General features: G+C 40.5%; 1 long non-coding RNA gene and 1 pseudogene across 2 annotated transcripts in view; both read right to left on the bottom strand.

Annotated features, from left to right (window-relative positions):
• The window catches only part of LOC111091538, a 91,840-nt gene extending 69,651 nt beyond the window's left edge, over nt 1–22,189 (bottom strand). The window contains exons 1-3 of one of the 2 annotated variants that reach the window (XR_005375694.1): nt 21,889–22,189; nt 20,417–21,160; nt 18,640–18,745 (exon numbers count right to left, since the gene is read on the bottom strand). This is a non-coding gene — a long non-coding RNA (uncharacterized LOC111091538). Of the gene's footprint in view, nt 1–18,639; nt 18,746–20,416; nt 21,161–21,888 lie in introns of those variants that run through there. The other variant, XR_005375693.1, reaches the window with a different exon arrangement.
• Nucleotides 5,406–6,087, bottom strand: cOR51D2P (cOR51D2P olfactory receptor family 51 subfamily D pseudogene; annotated as a pseudogene).
• Nucleotides 22,190–22,195: the final 6 nt, after the last annotated feature.

Raw genomic sequence — 22,195 nt, 5'->3', positions numbered from 1 at the left:
AGGAGCCTCTTCATGCTCCCTGGCTCCATTCCTATACTTCTAGTTCATCACAGCCTGGTTTTTCCTTCACTGGGCAGGTCTACCGGGAAATCCCTTAGCTGCAAAAAATCCACACACCTATGCATACCCCCTGGTCTCCTGCACTCACCTCAATGGCCTAGAAGGAATGTGTCTTTTTCTCCAGTCCTCTTCCCAAAGAGGTTTGGCAGACTGCGCTGAAGTACAGCACTCTCTGTCCCCACCCCCTCCTTTGGGCCAGCCTGATCAACATTATTTATTCCCTGTCTTACCTCCTCCCTTCTTCTTCTTCTCCCTTCTGGGGGAGTGGAGGTACTGCCCAGAGGGTCTATTAGCAGGTACTCCTCAATAGCCAACTGTGGATCTGGTGTTCTTTTTGGCTTCTGTGTCCTGGGAAAGTATACGCTGGGTATGGGGAAGGGGGGGCAGTGGGTAGAGAGGGTCTCTGGAGTCCTCCCAAGATGGGCCCTGTACCAAGCTGGATATTGGCCAGTTCCCAGTGTAAAGTTAGACAGGGGGATGAGTAAGGAAAGGCTAGAAGAAATTCATTTGTGTTACCATGAACTTTATGAGGGGCTTTTTTCCAAGTTTCTTCCCAGGCTCATTAAAATCAGCCAGAGGAAAAACAGAATAACCTTTCAGTGAGGCCCCATAATTAAGTGCCAGCCCCTCTTCTTCCTGGAGCTTTCTCTGTCCTCTGCCTTCTTCCTGTTGGTGTCCTCTGCTTGGGTCCTTGCTGAGTTTGGATCCCAATGGACCCATTTGCCTTTCCTCAAAGCTCTAGGGCTGCATTATCTTTGTCTCCCAGGCTCTGGGCCCTGTGTCTAGCTAACTCATAACATGGATCCCTGGGGACCATGCTATCTTCTACTCTCTGGCCTTGGGTTTCTGAACTTCTGGCTGAGGAAGGAGGATGTGGTTTCCTTAACCCTCCCCTGCCTCCAACACTAACCATATAAGACCAATGCCATCTGGTTTCTCTTTTAAGAGAAAAAGTAGTGAGAGAATATTTTAGAGAGCTAGAGAACAATTTTAATGTAAAACTAAATCCCTTATGTATTTGAGTAAGCTTTTTAAAAGTCTATAAATAAAGCAAGCGAATTTTAGTTGGCTTCTCCTTGTTGTCTACTTATCAGTTTTACAACTCTTAAGTTTTGTATTTACAACCCAGAGCACACTAACTCAAACTATGCAAAAATAGACCATGTCAGATAAGGCCATTCCATCTCAAACCATGTCAAAACTAGTGATGACAGGAGCTCTAGGTACCTGCAGAAGTATAGCCTGACACTCACTGCCATCATCCTTGAGCTATCTCTGTTGTTTCCCTAATCCTTCCAAACAGCTAAAATGGAGTAGCAAGAAGTAAAATTCCCCTGAAAGAACCAAGAAAGGGACAATATACATAAACAATGGTATGCAAGACAGTGGGCATCAGGCAAGAAAGTACAGTGAGCCCTGAGATAAGGGAAACAAATAGTTTTGTTTGTGGATTCCCAGCTTACTGTCCTAAGAAAGCTTCCATGTTACAGTACAGGGAAGGAGAGTCCAGGTAGAGTCCAGAAGACACCCTAAGTTAAGGACATGAAGATGAAGAGTTCAGGAAGATCAAGCCAGCTAGATTTGAAGAGAGTATCAAAGATGAGAGATCTACAGAGAGAGAGAACTCCAGAGATGTAGAGGGCCCTCCTTCAGCTGAGGTACCAATCAACACATGCATGTGAACAAGCTACCTAAAGCTGGGGAAAGGGCCACCTGAAAAGATGAAAGGTAACACTATCCAGTGCTCACACAGGGCCAAGGACAGTGACTGTTTCCACTAGCCAGACTGGAAAACTTCAAGATTCACATAGCTTTAGAGAATGCAGAAGGATCTTGTCTCAGTAGCAGAGAATAATTAACCTTAGAGTGAGCATGGCTCTGGTTCCACCTAACAAATCTTAAAAGCAAGACCCAAATGACCTAACTATGTAGAGGTAACTTGACTGATTCCCTGAACAAAGCAGAAGAATATCTAGAGGGATGCAAAACTATGCAGCATCAAAATAAAATCTGTAAGGTCTCATAGTTGATCAAATTGCCAAATATGCAAAGAAGCAAGAAAGAATTACCCATAATGAAAAGAATAATTAAGAGAAGAAATGTGTGGGAAATATCAGAAAGGGAGACAGAACATAAAGACTGCTAACTCTGGGAAACGAACTAGGGGTGGTAGAAGGGGAGGAGGGCGGGGGGTGGGAGTGAATGGGTGACGGGCACTGGGTGTTATTCTGTATGTTAGTAAATTGAACACCAATAAAAAAAAAAAAAAAAAAAAAAAAAAAAAAAAAAAAAAAAAAAAAAAAAAAAAAAAAAAAAAAAAAAGATTAATCCAGAACTAAAACAGATTATTAGAGCTATAAGATAGATATTAAGATGATAATCATAATAGCACTAAATAGATTAAAAAGTTAAGTAGAGACATGAAAGATATTTTTAAAAATTGAAATCAGGGGCATATGGGGGGTTCAGTAGGTTAAGTGTCTGCCTTCAGCTCAGGTCATGATCCCAGGATCCCAGAATGGAGCCCTGTTCAGTGGGGAGCCTGCTTCTCCATCTCCCTCTGCCCCCACCCCATTTATGTTCTCTCTCTCCCCACCCCCATCTCTTTCTCAAATACATAATACCATTTATAATATCATCAAAATATGAAATTCAGGTAAGTCTACTAAAAGACATGAAAAACCTGTACAGGGATCCCTGGGTGGCGCAGCGGTTTAGCGCCTGCCTTTGGCCCAGGGCGCGATCCTGGAGACCCGGGATTGAATCCCACATCGGGCTCCCGGTGCATGGAGCCTGCTTCTCCCTCTGCCTTTGTCTCTGGCGCGCTCTCTCTCTCTGTCTCTCAGTCTTTCATGAATAAATAAATAAATAAAATCTTAAAAAAAAAAAAAGAAAAACCTGTACAATGAAACTAAAAAACATTTCTGAAGGAAATTGAGGGAAACCCTAAAATGAAGAGATATACCTTGTTTGTGAGTTGAAAAACTTAACGATGTTAATTCTTTCTAAACTAACCTATATCAATTCAGTACAATTCAAATCAAAATTCCAAAAGACTATTTTGTATAAATTTTAAAACTGCTACTAAAATTCCTATGAAAGTACAAACATTGAAACCACCCTTGAAAATGAATAACAAAGTGAAAGGATTGACAATACTGATTTCAAGACTTCTTATAAAGCTACAGTAGTCAAGACAATGTTACTGACATAAAAACAGAAAAATAGGTCAGTAAATTGAAGGAAGAATCAGAATGAAACCCACACATATATAGATAACTGATTTTCTACAAAGACACAAAAACAATATAGTTGACCACGGATAGTCCAGTAGCATTAAAATAACTAGATACCTATATGAAAATAAATTAACTTTGATCCATACCTTGTGCCAGATACAAAAACTAACACAAAATAGATCACAGAGCTAAATGTAAAACCCAAAACTATAATGCTTCTAGGGGAAGAAAAAAAACGTGGATTTTTTATGTGTGTGTGATTGTGGTGATGAGTTTTTACACAGCATGTGCTATGAAATAACAACTTGATAAACTGGACTTTATCAATTAAGAATGTTTTATTTTTTTAAGACCATTAAGAGGAGCAAAAGACAAGTCACAGACTGGTGGGAAATGTAAAGTATATATCTGATAAAGTGGTTATATGCAACATATTTTTTTAATTCAAACTCAATAATAACAAAAAACAATAGAAAAGTGGCAAAGACTTACAGGCAAATAAGCACATGAACAGATGTGACTTAGGTACATTTTGAAAGTACAATGAGATACTACTATAGACCTATTAAAATGGCTAAAATTAAAAATATAGACTACAACCAAATGTAAGCTAAGATGCCAAAAAATTGTAACTCTCATATAATATCAGTGGAAATGTAAAATAGTACAACCACTTTGGAAAATGGTACAACCACTGTGGAAAACAGTTTGGCAGTTAAAAAGTTAAACACATACCTCCAGTATGATCCAGTCATGTCATTCATAAGTATTTACACAGCAGGAAAACACACACACACACACACACACACACACGTCCAACAAAGACTTACATGTTCATAGCAGCTTTATTTGTAACAGTCAATTCAGAAACCTCCTAAATGTCCATTAACAGACGAATAGATAGACAAATTATGATATAATTACAAATAGAATGCTATCTAGCAATAAAAAGAATTAAATTACTTATATATGCTACAGCATGGATGAATCTCAAAATAATTGTGCTGAGTAAGATAAGCCAGGCAAGAAAAGGAGTACATATTGTATGATTATATTTATTTGAAATTCTAAAAAATGCAAACTCATGTAGCAAAAAGCATTTCAGTGGTTGTCTGGGGACTGGAGCAGGGGTGGGGGGTGACCAGGAGAGAGAGATGTGAGAGATTGTAAAAGGGTATAAGGAAACTTTTAGGGGTGATGAATATGTTCATATCTTGATTGTGATGTGATTTTATGGTTATGTACATGTCAAAACTTATCAAACTCTACACTTTAAATGTGTGCCCTTTGTTGTATGTCCATTATACATCAGTAAACTATTAAAGATTAAACTAAATACACCCAGGGGCTGAAGGCAGAAAATACCTGAAAATACCTAAGTCCCCATTCCACAGGTCTTAAGTGGTTGAAATGTCTAAGGTCAGATGCTGTAGCAGCCATGGAGGTGTGAAGTTCATCTCCTTCACAAGAGCCTGCTGCTGGGAGCACAGCTGATTGACAGTGCCAGCTGCTGCTTCCCTGGCTCTACCACCATATTAGCAGGAAGGCCACACTTGCCCAGGCTACTCCCCCTCCCCTGCTAATGACAGTACTGACCCATTCTTGCCAATGTAGGAGTCTTCTGATGAGAAATTTTTGCTTGGGCCTGCTTCTTTGGCCTGGCCAAAACCTTCTCAGAACCATACTTCTGTATTAACACATTCCTGGAAAGAGGAATCCAAGATCTATTTAGATATCTGGAAACAGTCCAGTGGGTTGGATGCTCCAATCACTAAGACATTGAACAAGATCCTAATCCTCTCAGCTCTGGCAGGGACTGAAGGCATTGGGGACGTTATTCTGTTCACCTACCACCCTGTGAGAAGATATGGAGGACCCGTGAACGGATCTCCTTGGTCTTGGCTCCATAGACAACAGGATTGACCACAGGTGGTAGCAGGAGATAGATATTAGCCATAACCACATGGAGCATGGAGGTAGGACCCCCCAGCCTGTGCACCACTGAGAGCCCAATGAGGGGCACATAGAAGACCAGGACAGCACAGAGATGGGAGACGCATGTGTTAAAAGCCTTGAGTGCTGCGCCCCGAGAAGACAGATCCAATACAGTCTTCAGTATGAGGATGTAGGAGAGGCCAATGAAGAGGGAGTCCACACCCATCACTGAGAGGATAATGAAGAGTCCATATACTACATTAACCATGGTATCAGTACAGGACAACTTCATAATATCTTGGTGCAAACAGAAGGAGTGTGTGACAGTATGTGTTTGGCAATATGACAACCGCTTCAGGATGAAGGGCAGTGGGAAGAAGAAAACAAATCCCCTGGTAAGGGCAGCTAGTCCAATCTTGGCCACAGTAGGCCCTGTGAGCACAGAAGCATGCCGCAGTGGATGGCAGATGGCCACAAAGCGGTCAAAAGCCATGGCCAGCAGGACAGCTGACTCCATGGCTGACAGAGCATGGATAAGGAACATCTGAGCCAGACAAACATTGAATCCTATCTCCTGGATGCCAGTCAGGAAGAGGCTGGCCATCTTGGGCATAGTGACAGAAGACAGGACTAGGTCAATGGTAGAAAGCATGGCCAGGAAGAGGTACATGGGCTCATGCAGGCGCCTTTCCACACGGATGATAAGGACAATGGCCAGGTTCCCCAGGGTGGCCAAGGCATACATAAAACACAGTGGAAAAGCTAGCCAAAAGTGTATGTTAGGCCCCAGGCCAGGAATGCCCACCAGCAGGAAATATGCTGGGTGGACCAGAGTTCCATTTGGAGTGGCCATGACAGGAACCATGAGCTGAGGCTTCTGCATGCCAAGTCCAGGGTCTATGAAGGGGAAAAGGAGAAACACCATTTAGTCACAGCTCAGAAGAGAGAAAGGACTTACAAGGAAAAGGCACTGGAGTCATGATGACAGTAGCAAATAGAAAATTAAGTATTTGTGATTCTGAACTTCAGCCTCTCTGTGCTCTGATTCTCCTTATACACACTTCCTAGAAGTCCCATTAATCTCAGTGTATGACAATAGCTCTGCTTTTCCAGAACTGAAGCTGTGGATCAGGGCATTGCTCTTAACTTCTTCTTCAATACAGTGGACCTGCCCAGAACGTTTCACACTGACCCCAGCTCTTCTAGTGCATGTGAGTTCAAAGTTGGTTTGGGACCAGAGTATAAGACTCTGACTGTGGTTGCTAAGACCCACTCTAATCTGATTTAGGGCAGAAAGCAGGGGTTTGGTCTGGCATTAGGTTTCAAGAGACAGGTTTGTGTTTAGGCCTGAGGAACATTCCCAAATTTCCCTGATAGAATCATCTGAAGCAGTTACTGAAAACACTATCCCTAAGGTCTGACTCCATGCCCACAGTATCAGAATTTCCAGGGTAGAGGGTCCAGGAACCTAATTAAAAAACAGTAATTCCCCTCTCCCCAGGTGATTTTTGTTTTTAATCAGGGAGATTTGTGAAAAGCAGTTCTGGTGTTCTGGGAGGTGGGGAGATGGGGGTGAAGAAAAATGATCTTTTCCAGCCCTCAATAAACAGCATTTTTCATCAGGATCTCTGGAGAGCGACATGAGAGTCAGTCCCAGATTGTGCAGGGCTGGGGTATGACATGGAAAGGAGATACAGCTAAGACATGGAAAGAAAAGCAGTCAATGCTGTTGCTGGTGCTGTGTGGTATCCACAAGGCATCGCCCCCCTCTGCCACTCACTACTCTCCCCAGTGATCACATAACCACCAGGCTCAAATTCCTTTGTCTCACATACCACTCTGTTCTAGGTTTCTGTTCTGAGATCCAACCTTATAATCTGTTCCCTCTTCATATTTCTACTTGGATAGCTTATAGACCTCACACTCATCTTGCCCCAAATAAAACCCCTTCTAAATGGTACCACCCATTCACCCAGGTTATCCAGGTCAGGGCAGCTAGTCTCATCTTGACTTTTCTGCTCTTTTAACTCCACACTGGGATTTTACTTTTCCAACAGCAAAACTAGACATGTTTCTCGGTCTCCTTTTTCATTATCGATCACCACCACCACTACCACCACCGGACATGTATTTGTCCCACACGTGTAATTTCCCTGGATAAATTCATTCCCCTTGCCTTGTTTCTTAGGTGAAGGGTAGGAGGCTGGAACTGAGGAATCCTTATTGGCTCTAAGACATAGTTTGGAATGGGCCTCACAATGTTTGAAGAAACTCCACTTTGGTAGATGGCTGAACAAGGTCTGGGATCCAGGCCGCTGTAATCTGGGACGTGTGCTGCAGACAGACCTCTCCAAGCAATCCAGTGAGCTGAACAGAAGCTGGGCTTCTCCTGCAGTGATTCCTGGCTGGATCTGGGGGCAAGCCTCCCAGCCACACCTCTTCTCCCCTCCCCTCCCCTCCCCTCCCGTCCCGTCCTCCCCTCCCTGGGCTGAGCCTGGCTCACTCAACAATAGTGCCTCTGACCTAGGTCCCCACATGTTTATAGCTTCTCCCGGGCCCTAGGGAGTGTGAGGGATGATGAAGAATAAATTAGTCTGAGCTAGTGAAAGGGAATAGAAGGGAAGGGAAAAGAAATGGGTAGGAAATATCATAAAGGGAGACAGAACATGAAGACTCCTAACTCTGGGAAACGAACTAGGGGTGATGAAAGGGGAGGAGGACGGAGGGTGGGGGTGAATGGGTGACGGGCACTGAGGGGGGCACTTGACGGGATGAGCACTGGGTGTTATTCTGTATGTTGGCAAATTGAACACCAATAAAAAATAAATTTATTATTAAAAAAAAATTAGTCTGAGCTCCCTGGTAGCCACACTCCACTCAAGTGCCCAAGAAAGGCTGAGCCCTGACCCTACCCAAAGTGGCTGTTCTCTGTTACTACTATTGTTGTGCCCATGATTACGTATCAGAGAAACCACCAAGGAGCCGACACCGATGCAAACATACGAGGGTTTATTTACAAGCTCGAGTCTGGGTCCAAGTATACTCCACACAGCAGAGCAAGGGCTTGGACCCCGAAGTGGGTTACAGCTGGGTTTTTTATGGGCTGGTCTAGGGGATTTTCAGAAGGGGTGGAGGAATTTTTCCCATTCCAATATGGGGGAAAGGGTGGGGGAGTTTCTTAAGATCTGATATGGGATTCTCTGCCGAGGGCATTCTGAGCTCTGCTGTCTTTCTGATATGGGATTCCCTGTCAAGGACATTCTGCAGTTTTTCTTGTAAAGTTCAGGTCTTATTCACAGGGGCCTAAGATGGCTGTACTTGTGCTAATGCTAAACTTGAGGTGGAATGGTCTTTTCTTGGCCTCCACACTATTCTAAGGTTCAGAAGACTAGAGGAAAGGTGAATGCCATGAGGCAGAGAGAAGAGGGATTACCTGCACTGGAAGAAAGGCATGGACATGCACAGCCAAGGATACTTATGCTCACACTCCCCAACAGTGCTATCCAAGGGGATCCAGACTATGCTCAATAATAGCCTCTTTTGGGATCCCCGGGTGGCTCAGCGGTTTAGTGCCTGCATTCAGCCCAGGGCGTGATCCTGGAGACCTGGGATCAAGGCCCACGTCAGGCTCCCTGCATGGGGCCTGCTTCTCCCTCCGCCTGTATCTCTGCCTCTCTCTCTCTCATGAATAAATAAATACATTCTTAAAAAAATAAAAATAACAGCCTCCTTTTTTTTTTTACCTTGTCCCCTTGTGGTCATGTTGGGAAACTGCAGTCTCATGGCTAATGGAGCCTTAGCTCTGAGACTGTCTCTTCCTGGACCTAACTCCATGGTCTTGAATTTGAACTCCTTCCATTGCAGTATACTGCCCCTTAGCTCTTCTTCCCTCTCAAGTCAGCTCTTTCTTCGTTGGGCCGTTAATCCCAAGGCTGTTGTAGTACCAGAAATGGGACAGTGTACAGTGGTTATTTAGATGTGGGGCTCTGTCAGAAACAGAGGTCTCCAAATTGAAGTCCAAACACTTGTTCATCATATGACCACCTCAGCCTCAATTTAATGTGATATTAGCAATTCTCCAGTGAATGTGTTCATTTTTATTACTTGAAACAACTGGAAGACCCAAAGAAATAGGAAATCCAGTTGAGATAGTGCTACAGCAGCCAGAGGGAGAAAATACATTGGGAAGGAAAAGCAGACAGCAGTACAGGAGGCTGCTGAGGGATCAAGCACTACAGGAACTGAAAAGAAAAGATTACTTGCTACCTAGAGAAAGGCTTGTGGGAAGAAAATCTTGAATGCAGCAAGTGAGTCAGCATGTTGGGAAGAAAGGGAGAAAGTGGATGTAGATTACTCCGAATAAGTTTGCATATGAAGAGAAGTGACATGGGCAATATGTGAAGAACTGATAGCTTTCAGGAGTTTTTAAGTGTGTTTTTTGGAGCTACAAGAGACTGAACACAAGTATATGTGACGGAGTTAATAGAGAATCTCCCTGTTCTCCCCACATTCCTGGTGGGGGTCTTCAAGGCTATGACCCTTCAGCCTCTATTTAGTAACCATGAGGAATCTTGCCTATTCTTAGTTTCTATTTCCAAAACAGACCAGAACCAATATTCTGAACTGCAGACACGGTAATGTCTATTGGAAATCACTATTTTGATGCTCCCTAGGCACTACAAACTCAATGCATCAAGCTAAGCTCATTATCTCTGATCCCCAGTCTATGCTCCCAATCTGTTTTCTGTTGCCTGTCACAAAATAACTGTTACCCAAGCCAAAGACCTAGAAGTCATAATCTCTGCTTTCTCCCTCCCTCTCCTTGCTTCTCTCTCTCTCTCTCTCTCTCTCTCTCTCACACACACACACACACACACACACACACTCATACCTCCCTCTCTAGCCACATACAATCATTTACCAAGTCCTCATTTTACTTTCAGGAGAGCTTATGAAACAGATGATCTTTCTCCATCTCCTTTGCCTTCAGTCCAGTTCAAGCCATGATAATCTCTCACCTTGATGATCAGAATAACTTTCACTGACCAACTCCACTTAAGATCTTTCCTACCAATTACTGTCCACACTGTGGCTAGCACGATCTTCCAAACATGAATCACTCTGTAGCGCCTTTCCATTGAGATTAGAATGCAAAGATGAAGTTCATAATGCCACCATGCCATCTCAGTGCACCTCACCATCTCCATCTCCAACTACTCTATCTCCATTTTTTGCCTACCAAGTCCCAGATGCACTGAAATTATGTCATCACTCCAATGTCCATGCTTTTTCTCATCCTTCAGCTTTCATGTGTTTTTTTTTTTTTTTCCCATGGTAAGAATACTCACACCACTCCCTGTTCTGATGAACTCTTAGCCTTCAGATCTTCCTTTCTTAGGAAGATTTTTATTGACCCCTAACCTTGGTGAGACTACTTTACTCTTTTCTCTTTGTTTCACTTAGAGCATTTAGCATTATCAGATTATTTTCATACTTATGAGTAGATCTTATCATCCTTTTCTTTGTAGGGGGATGGATACTGATGCACATGTTTAAGAAAATATTTAGTCATTCTTCATTCACTTGTAATAGTGGTCCTCTTCTTGATGTTCATTAATAACTCTCAACTCTATACTTCAACTGAGGCATGTTTAATGGGCAAGACCCCTTTAATTTTTGGTAACAACATGAAGGAACAAGCCAGCACAATTTTAGAATAGAGATTTTTCACAGGAACTTTTCAAACATTTTTTCACTCGTTACAGTAATAAGAATAGTATCTTTCTAGTAAGGTGGGCCATGGTATGACTTTTTTTTTTTAAAGATTTTATTTATTTATTCATGATAGTCACAGAGAGAGAGAGAGGGGCAGAAACACAGGCAGAGGGAGAAGCAGGCTCCATGCAGGGAGCCCGACGTGGGATTTGATCCTGGGTCTCCAGGATCGTGCCCTGGGCCAAAGGCAGGCGCTAAACCACTGCGCCACCCAGGGATCCCCATGGTATGACTTTTAAAATAATAGCATATCCCTGTATTTTTTCTATATTTTTCACAAGAAATAAAGAAAAAATCATTTAATGAAAACAGTGTTAAAAGATCCATCCAATAGTGGAGAACTCTGGCCAAGGAGTACTCAAATTCTTGGCTTAGGAGGTCCTAAATGATAGGAACTCACCAATAATATTTCCCCAGTCCCATCTCATAACACTCTAACTGTCCATAAATATGGACCTGCACTGGCATTCTCATTCTTTCAGTTCCTCAAATGCAACTTCTCTTTTCTTACACCCATTATCAAGCATTCGCTCAAACTCTAGCTTTGTCTGGAAGGTCAATCCCTTTGTTTCTCTCCTCTATATACTAACCATTTTCAGTAGCAACCATTACATTTTAGGTGATGCTTCTACAAGGAAATCTCTCCTTAAGAAAATGTACTCTTACTTCCAAGGGTATCCAAATTCCATTTGTAGATGAATAAAGCCATTCATTTTTCTTAAAAGATACTGATGGATGTGTTGATACAAAGCTACAAATGCTCACCATGAAAGGAGAGCATGATTTTACCTGAATATAAAAATGATTTCTTGCATTAACAACCAATAATCAGGCAAGAAAAAGAAATATATGCTGAGATTTAGGAAAAAATATTAATCATTATTTATGGATTAGTGGTTGTATATGTATAAAAATCCAAAGAATCCATCGACAAGTAATTTAAATTAATAAGAAAGTATATAAAGGTTGCTGAACACTGATAATTTGAATTAATAATATATAAAGGTTACTGAATCCAAAGTCAATGTATAAAATTACACTATATTTCTTTATAAAATACACATGATTTTTTAAAACATGTACAATGGTATAGAAAAATCACGTATCTAAGAATAAATCTAGCAAAGGATACAGAGGACCTTCTACACAGAAAACCAGAAGGCATTTAAGAGAAACTGAAGAATAAATGGAAGAAAAAAAACTATGTTCTTTTATAGGAAAATTCAATAATGTGAGTAATTATCTCCAAAAATTTTTCTACATATTCAATGCAATCTTAATAATATTTAAACAGCTCATTTTGTAAGATTTGTTAAGATTAACCACAAATTTATTGCAAAATATAAATGGCTGAAAATAGCCACAACTCTCTTGAAGAATGCAACCAAATGGGAAAACTTGATATATCAAATAGCAAGACTTACTTTAAAGCTATAGTAATTATGAAAGTTTGATACTAGTGCAGAGTAGACAATTGGGCCAATGAACAGAAATAAAAGCCCAGAAGCACACCTACTCATTTACAAGTTGGGTTTTTCTGTTTTCATTTTTGTTTTCTACAATTTATTTATTTGAAAGAGATAGAGAGCATGTGCAACCCCACAAGTAGGAAAGGCAGAAGAAGAGGGAAAATCTCAAGAAGACTCTGCACTGAGTGTAGAGCCCAACACAGAGCTCAATCTCACAACCCTGAGATGATGACCTGAGCCAAAACCAAGAATCAGACCCTTAACCAACAGCGCCACCCAGGCACCCCAAGGACCAGTTGTTACAGGACAATGGTAGTACAACAGAACAATGAGGAAATGGTATTTTTAATAAATGATACTGGAATTGCTGAATATTCATATGAAAAAAATTAAATTTGAACCCTCAGGTTATACCACTCACGGGTATCAATTCTTTATAGATTATAAATGGAATTATAAAAGGCAAAGCAATTCAACTTTTCAAAGTAATATAAAAGAATATTTTCATGACATCAGGTAAAGATTGATTTCTTAATGCCAGCCAATTCATTCATGAATATTTATTTATATGTGACAGGAGCTCATCTAATTGATGGAAATACATCAGTGAACAGAAAAGATAAATGCTTTTGTGGAACTTAAACACTACTTACTCTGATTTAGCATTACTTTGTAGGTATATCTGTCTAGATGTATGCCAAATAGTCTACTTTTCTTAGAGTTCAGAAATTTTATCTGAAATTAAGTATAGAACTTTCATTTTATGAATGAGAGAGTATCTTAAGATTTGAGTCTTTATGGAAATTTTTCCTAGTTATTTCCTTGATTATTGATTTCATTCCATCTACTCCAACCCCTCTTTTTCTTTCTTCTGGAATGTCTATATTTGCCCTCCACGTGTATTGTCTTTTTTTTTTGCTCAAGTCTATGTATTTGCTGAAAAAAAAAGAACTATATGCATGATCAACTTGAGAGATTTTCCCAGAATACTGTGCTAAAAGACAATGGCTACTCTGTTCCTATTTAGTTTCTCTCTCTCTTTTTTTTTTTTAATTTACACCTCAGAGTTTTAGGGATTCAAGAAAATGTTCCTATCTCTTCTCCCTCTTCGTTCCAAACAACCAAACTTTGCCCACAAAATTTGCACACTATGCTTTATGGTTATTATTGTTTCTAATTGTTTGCACATTGCTTTTCTTCTGTAGTCATCTTCTTGTTTTAAGACAACAGGATTGGGATCCCTGGGTGGTGCAGCGGTTTAGCACCTGCCTTTGGCCCAGGGCGCGATCCTGGAGACCTGGGATCAAATCCCACGTCGGGCTCCCGGTGCATGGAGCCTGCCTGCTTCTCCCTCTGCCTGTGTCTCTGCCTCTCTCTCTCTCTCTCTCTCTCTCTCTCTCTGATGTGACTATCATAAATAAATAAAAATTTAAAAAAATAAGACAACAGGATTTTTTCAGTCTAACTAATGTTATGCATTTGTTTTTGAAGGTTCTCTCACTTGTTCCCTGTTTTTTACTGGGCCATTTGATTTGATTTCTCATATTTGTTCTTTTTTTAAGCTCTGATATTTTTCAGAACATTATTAGGAACATTATTAGGTTCCTTTGATCTGTTCATGGTTATGAATTATGGTTTGACAAATTACTCTTCTTAGCTGACTTAGGTTCTCATAATGTTCTGCCTTTTCAATGAATTGTCGATTGGGATTCTTCCTAGAAGGGTTATGAGGAATAGTGCATATGAGCTGGCCAGCCCCTACTCTAAGACCTATAGAGACATGAGGCAGAGCTCTTTCCACAGGTGCCAAATACTGGAGGCTTTGAAGTGAGGGCCTTCCTACATGGTCTCATGAGAGCTTTCCCTCTACCTTATTCTCAACAGATTCACATTAATTCCAAACTTTAATAAATTTTGCTCTCTTTTATGTGACAGGATTATACATTCTTGATAAATTTTATCTTCTTAGTTGAATTTTTGGACACACAAAATTAGAAAGCAGAAATCAAAATTAAGTTGCCAACTTCCCAAAATGCTCCTGAGTGCAATGTTGAATCTTGACCTTTCCTTAGCATTATTTCAAAATGGCCTTCTTTTTTCCCTGCATAGAAACAACAGTGGCAGTTGTACGTTCATCTTACCACGTAAAATTATTATGGTTTGTATTCATGACAAGACAGAGAGATACCTATGAACTTTAGAAGTAATAATAAACAAAAAAAAGAGAAAGTAATAATAAACAAACTAAGGGTATGTCAGAAATTGAAGGAAAAGAGGCCTCAGGAGTTGAGTTGAAAAAGCAAGTGAGGGAGCACTGGAAAACATTCTGATCCAGTAAGTGTATTGCTTCTACAAGTGGTAAAAAAAATATGGAACTAATGTTAGAAGCTTTTTAAAAATGCTGTACCTCCTTGAACTGACAGGAAAAGAAAGAAGGAAATGCAATAGTAAAGTCAGTTAGAGTCATATCTTACTAACCAAGAAAAGGTGACAATATTTATAGAAGTCCCAGAAAATTTAAAAGCTCAACGAGAAGGAGCAAGAATATAGGAAGACGAAGCTAGACCAGGATAGGCCACTCTGGGTCCCTGAAGACTTAAGCTCTGGAATAAAACAGCATCTGGCTCAAGAATGAGCTGATCATGATTTTTCTAGCACATGAATATTAAAAAACAATGGGAAACCTCACAAGAAGAACAGATTCACAGATATAAGGAAGTCCAGCACAGTAAGTAGCTGTGATAGCCACTTTGGCAAGAGTGGGAGTCCTTGTAATCCCACAGTAGATACAGAGAAACACAAAGAAAAAAAAAACAGGTAATAAGGAGTGTGGAAAATGTTTAGCCCTAACCTATGACTGAAATTTGTTTTTGTTGAATATTATACATCCTGCTCGAAAGAAAGTAGATGTTGTATCCTCAGAAAAAGTATACTCTCCATGCTGCATTTGGGATGATTGGAAAGTATGGGGACAAAGAGGAGATGGAAAGGAAAATGTAGAGGTTTTATAATACGCATAATAATACTTAGGGGAAGAATGGGATATTGGAAATTTCCAAATTGAGAAAACAAGTCTTTCATAAACCATTCTCAAAAAAATTGTTTATATAAATAAGTTTTGTGTTTGTTTGTTTTCTCACATTGTGTAGGAATCATAGCATCACTCCTAACTTCTTAGAGACACTCTTGAGTCTGGCTCTAGACAACAAACAATGGGCACAAACTAACAAAGAAAATTTTCAATTTCAAAAACTTGAAACCATCAATCCTTGTTTTTCCTTCCTTGCCCCTCCAAAGATGACATTATATTTCTGTTTAAGAACTATGGCCTGTGATGGCAATGTGCATTTGAACTTCTTTTCGACAAGGGAAACGCTATTGTACAGTGTGGTAGCCACACTTCGTTCCGAGAGCTTATGTGTGTTTTCTAAATTTTATGAATATAGAGTTAGTGTATGTGGTGGGTATTTGTCATTCACTGCAGCCATTCAGCATTTGGATTGATCTTCTTGTTTGAGGAACTTCCCTCCTTATGATCCTACATCTCCCCAAGATAGAAGCCATAAACTCAAGTTCCTGGCTAATTGATCAGTTTTTCCACCATAATAAAAACTCCAAAATCATAGGGGCTTTCCACAAACATTTTTCATTTATACATCATGTTCTTAGCTGCAGGTAGACTGCTGTGACTCTTATCCACAGGTCTTCTCACCTGGGACACTAGCTTAAGGAGGAGCTCCTCTTTCTAATCTGTTTTTACTGTGGCAGAGGGAAAATATAAAGAAGTGGTGCAAGCACATCTCACACATCTTCTGTAGGGAACTGAAACACTTCCTTAGCTCCCATTCTGATGATTCAAGGCAGTCACATAGCCAAGTCTAATTTAATAGGGACATATCCTCCACCTATAGGGAGGCACTATGAGTCATAAGGCCATGGATGAGGCTGGACATTGCCTTTACAAGAAAATAGATGGAAACAATAATCCAATCTACTACCATGGGTGAAAGTATGTGATCTAAATGCAATCAATAAGGTAAACCAGCAAGAAGAAGACTCAGAAGCTAATAACATAAAAAAAAAAAAAAAAACCAGATGCCACATTGAATCATACTGGTGAAAATCATTAATAGAAGAATCCATCTTCTAGAGAAAGTAGAGATAGAGATTCTAGTGATAGCTTCTAGTGCCCTTGTTTGGGAGTAAGATCTGAGTTGACCTTGCTCAGTGGAGGGAGCAGTGATATCTCTACCAGAATGAACCTACAGAGTCATTTGATGATGTTCCTGCCTGCATCATCCATGAGCTACCTAATATTCCTTAATAAGTCCTTTTTCTTACCTAATAAGTTTCTTTTTCTGACTAAACTACATTTCCAGAATTTTCAACTCTTATTATTATTTCTTATCTTATTTCTTATCTTTTTTCTATACCTTATCTCAACTCTATGATTTTCAACTCTTATTATTTTGGCTGCCTGGCACCTGACTCAGTCTTCTGCTACCCACGTCCAAGGCACTAACTTTGGCCAAATATGTCTAAACTCTATCATGCTTTGATAAAGAGACTATACTAATTTAATCTTTTCTAGAAATATACCTTTTTCCATCACCTACTGAATAAACCTATAATTATATAGTTAGCACAAAATATTTTCCCAAAGCAAGATTGTAATTGTATTTTAAAAATAAATTTTTATGCATTGTGGTCATAAAATAATAGCAAGCCTTAAAAAAATTACAGTTGACCCTTTAACAATGTAAGCATTAAGGGCACTAGCCACCCTCTAGGGTTGTTGTATGCACATACAGCCTGCACAGTCAAAATTCCACATTTAACTTTCGACTCCCCTCAAATTTAACTACTAATACCCTACTGTTACCCAGAAGCCTTACTGATAAACAGTCAACCCGTGTTTTGTATATGTATTATATACTGTACTTACAATAAAGTAAGCCAAAGAAAAATTATTAAGTAAATCATAAGGAAAAGAAAATACATTTATAATAGTGTACTCTAAAAAAGTCTGTGTATAAGTGGACCTGCATAGTTCAAATCTGTGTTGTTCAAGGTCTCCTGTACTTATCAGTCGGAGAAGGACAAACATTATATGTTCTCATTCATTTGGGGAATATAAATAATAGTGAAAGGGAAAATAAGGGAAGGGAGAAGAAATGTGTGGGAAATATCAGAAAGGGAGACAGAACATAAAGACTGCTAACTCTGGGAAACGAACTAGGGGTGGTAGAAGGGGAGGAGGGCGGGGGGTGGGAGTGAATGGGTGACGGGCACTGGGTGTTATTCTGTATGTTAGTAAATTGAACACCAATAAAAAAAAAATGAAAAAAAAATAAAAATAAATAAAAATAAAAATAAAAAAAAATAAAACTTTACTTGTGGTAACCATGGCATAACATATAGACTTGTGGAATCACTATGTTATATACCTGAAACTAATGTAACATTGTGTGTCAACTATGCTCCATTAAAAAAACAAAAACAAACAAACAAACAAACAAAATCTAACCCAACAACTTCTGGAGAAAACTAAGTTCAAAACAGCTTATTTAATACAATAAGAGTGCCATTACAATGTACAATAAATTTAGAGAAAACTTTACACTCCTCAATAAATAAACTGAAAAGTAATGCAAGAAACAAGGGGAAAAAAAAAGAGAATGACCAAAAGTAAAATAAAGAAAAATACAGTGAGGATAAAATCAGGGGGGAAAAAAAAAGCAAATTAAAATAATCATAAATTAACAGATTCCTTGAATAGAACAATAAGTACCTTTGGCAATAAAGATAAATCTCTCAGAAAAAAAAATAGTGGTAAACACATAATATTAGAGATCACAATCAAGAAAAGGCCTAGAAATGGAGAAAAATAAGTTATACTTTTAATTTGGGTTGCTGGACCCAATTTATCCTGTGAAGGAGTGGGGGTGGTGAACAAGCAATTCTCAGACATTAGCAGAGTGAGAATTCAACTCAATTCTGACACTATTTACCCCAAAATTGCATCAGATCCACAGGTTAAGCATTCAGTCCTACAAGACTGCTGCCCCCGATCTCCACCCCCCCCACACACACCCCCCTCCACACACACACCAACAGGTTGTTACCTATACTTCTACCTACTGGCTATAAACCAGAGGTTCCTCTTTGGATTCATTTAATTTGCTAGAGGGGCTCACAAAATTCAGGGGAACATCATACTTACTAGATTACTGGTTTATTATTAAAGCATACAACTCAGGAACAGCCCTATGAAAGAGATACTTAGGGTGAGATACAGGAAGGAGTGCAGAGCTTCCATGCCCTCTCTAGGTGTACCACTCACTCTCCCAGCACCTCCACACAGTTTCTAATCCAGAGCTTTCCCAACCCTGTCCTCTTGGGTTTCTATGGAGGCTTCATTACATAGGCATGACTGATTAAATCACTGGCCATTGGGGACTGATCCAATCTCCAACCCATCTCTCCTCCCCTGGATATCAGAGGCAGGGGGAGAGTATGACTGAAACTTACAACCCTCTAATCATAATATGGGTTCTCCTGGCCATAAGCTCCCATCCTTAGGTGAGGCCCAAAAGTGATCTCACGAACACAACAAAAGACAACCTCACAGCTCTCACCACATAGGAAATTCCAAGGGTTTCAGGAGCTCTGTGCCAAACACAGGAAAGAAGGCCAAATATATATATTTCTTATTATAAATCACAATTTTACAACTTTGCATACTTATACTTTTATAAATCATAGAAACATTGACATTCTGAGGATAATAACTTACTGAAAGAGGTTAAAAGTTGAAAGAAATCTAAATAGCTATCAATACAATGAACTGTAAAGCTATTTCTTATTTTTTTAATCCAACATAACACTTAATATCAAAACCAATTAACAGTATTTATCTGGCTCAGTTCCTCACCCAACCATCCAGATACCCTTCTGTTAACATATAACTATTTATATAGTTATAGTTATATAACTATTAACATTTGCTATTGTCACATATAGTTAAATTTTCATATATAAATACACAAAGCTATAAACATATCTTGGTAACTATAAATAAAAAATAATATACTACATATTTATTTAGTTTTGAAAATATCTCACCCATGTATACATACTGCTATATTCCCATCCATGGCATTTCACACTGTAGCCACATTGAAGTACATCTTCTTCCTACTACTGCTCCTTTCTTAACCTTCTAAACTTGCTCCCTTCTCTCTACTCCCTGTTCTCAGTCTCTTGGGACAGTGACTCCCCAGTCACTTTCACTTGCCTCCAGTGACATAGGAGCACTTCCAAAAAGTCTCTCCACGTCCTCTAGACAGAATTCTAGGTTTTAGCTTCTAGGCTCCCCATGCTCCTCTATCCCTGACTCTCTTTCCCTGCCTAAGTGAGAGAATTAACAAAGGCCTGTGGCTTTGCTGTTCTATGCTGAGATTTCTTCCCTCTTAGTCTGGGCAGATGGGGGAGGGAGGCCCTAACTTCCCCTACTTGGACTCTGAGGAAATATCAGCCTTGCTTTCTGGAAACTGAAGACCATCTAGAATACTGGAAGAACAGGAAGTCTTATTCTATCATAAAAGGTCCGTAAAGAGACCTTTGAGGTAGAGAGAGTAACTACCCATTGTCTGAGCTGCACTCCTCCTAGCCTCCACGCCTTGCAAATTTTTCTTCCAACTGTTATCCCATTACCATGGGCAACTCTCTCCTACCCTCTAAAGTTTAAGCCTAAGTTTGTATGAAGCTTAGTGAGGCCCCAGGGTTTGTACCAACTTCCTACCCATTCCTTGGCCTTACTTCTTCTATGCCCTCACCTTCTTCCCTGCTTCCCTAATCAGTTCTCAGTCTTTACTTCTCTTATGGTAACATTCCTCACCCACAGCACAGATATCATCTCACAGCTAAGCCACTCACCTCATTGTCCTGGTCTGTCTTGGATTCAGGTAGAGGGTTGTGATCTGCAGTTACTGCCCTGGAATGTCTCCAAAACAGAGCCTCGCCTGCACACACATGTCTGCATTTCACAGCAAACAAGGCACCATACGTGAGGCTGGGAAGGACAGCTTCTCTGCAGAGGTGATGGGCTGATAGGCCTTCAAAAGCTTTCTGGCTAGCCTTCCCTTGGTGAACACGAGCCCTCTTCCCCAGCAACTCTGAGCTGCTCCTTTGTCTGGGCCCTTGAGAGTCACTCATGGTCATAGACAATTGGAAGTTACAAATGAAAATGATCTCCTCATTAACTATTTTAATTTCACAGAAGCTCCAGAATACAACCAACTTCATCTTGAGTTCTTGCGAGCAGAGACTGAACGAATGGCTCATAGTTGTAATTCCAACAAAAATAATGTTTAAAATGGCTTCTTTCATTTAGCCCTCTTCTGTTGCAGCAGCCATTTCCCCTGATCAAGGTGAGTAAGCTGATCCGACTGAGACAGCAGTTACCTCTTTTCTTCTTCCTTTGCTCACTGTCCCATTTTTTGCAAGAATTTTCTGGTCCTCACTCTTCAGAATTTCAACTAGGGACTGAGCCCTGACATTAGCATGAGGATCCAGTTATCAGTCCCAACAATGAAATTGTTCAGAACTGGGCTTCAATTGGAGCATTTCCTGGTTTTTCTCCACATGGACAGGATATGCCTTTGCTTATTCAGTAAACACCTAAGTATTAGAAAAAGCACAAGGTGCTGTGAATGCAAAGAAAAACCCAAATCACTACCTTAAGTAGCAGTTTGTGTGTGCACAAGACTAAGCGTATGTCTTTAGGCTAGGGAGGGGTACCAGTCATTTAAAAATTTAAAAATACGTATTTAATGACAGTTTGTGACCAGGCAGTCCACTTCCACTCTATCATATCTCAGGATCTGTTTCTAACCTTTTTGAAAAGTTTTTTACTTCCAGCTAGTTAACAGTGTTATTATTTCAAGTGCACAACATAGTGATTCAACCCTTCCATACAACACCCTGTGCTCTTCAGGAAAAGTGCACTGTTTCTAATTTTTTTTAAAGATTTTTATTTATTTATTCATGAGAGACACAGAGGCAGAGATGCAGGCAGAGGGAGAAGCAGGCCCCATGCAGGGAGCCCGATGTGGGACTCGATCCCAGGTCCCCAGGATCACGCCCTGGGCTGAAGGTAGGCGCTAAACCGCTGAGGCACCCAGGGACCCCTTCTGTTTCTAATTTTAAAGTGGATTGTGGCAATAAGTGATGAGAAGCTGCCTGCTTAAGTATTAAAGGATAAGAGCTTGCCAGGAAAATGCAGGGGAGTTTTTTCCCTAAGAACCCAGTACGTGCAGCCTGAAGCCGAGAGGTCACTCATCTTACAGAAACTGCATGTGTGCCCAGGCCCGCGGCTACACTGGGACACAGAACCAAACGCGACTGACCTCACAGGCTGCTGAGTTTAACACAGAAAACTGTCAAAGGAACAGCATTAGGTCCGGGGCTATTCCCTGGAAGGAACAAGGCTCGCTCTGCAGAGTCTTTAGACAGCCAGAGCGGAAGCCTGAGACCGAGGGCGTCCCTTGGGTCAAGAGTCAGCAGGGCCTCTCCTAATGCAGGGCTCGAGCGCTCATCGGGGAGCCGAAACGCTTCCGTCTGTCGTGGGACTAAGTCCCGGGACCCTTCACAGCTTAAGTGACTCCGAGCCGCAGAAGGAGCCAGAAAAACCCACGTAGCAGAGAAAAGGTATTG

This window comes from Canis lupus, chromosome 21, assembly GCF_011100685.1.
Source record: "Canis lupus familiaris isolate Mischka breed German Shepherd chromosome 21, alternate assembly UU_Cfam_GSD_1.0, whole genome shotgun sequence".
Classification (NCBI taxonomy): Eukaryota; Metazoa; Chordata; class Mammalia; order Carnivora; family Canidae; genus Canis; species Canis lupus.
The sequence above is the reverse complement of the archived record's forward strand: the minus strand, read 5'-3'. Positions and strand labels throughout refer to the sequence as shown.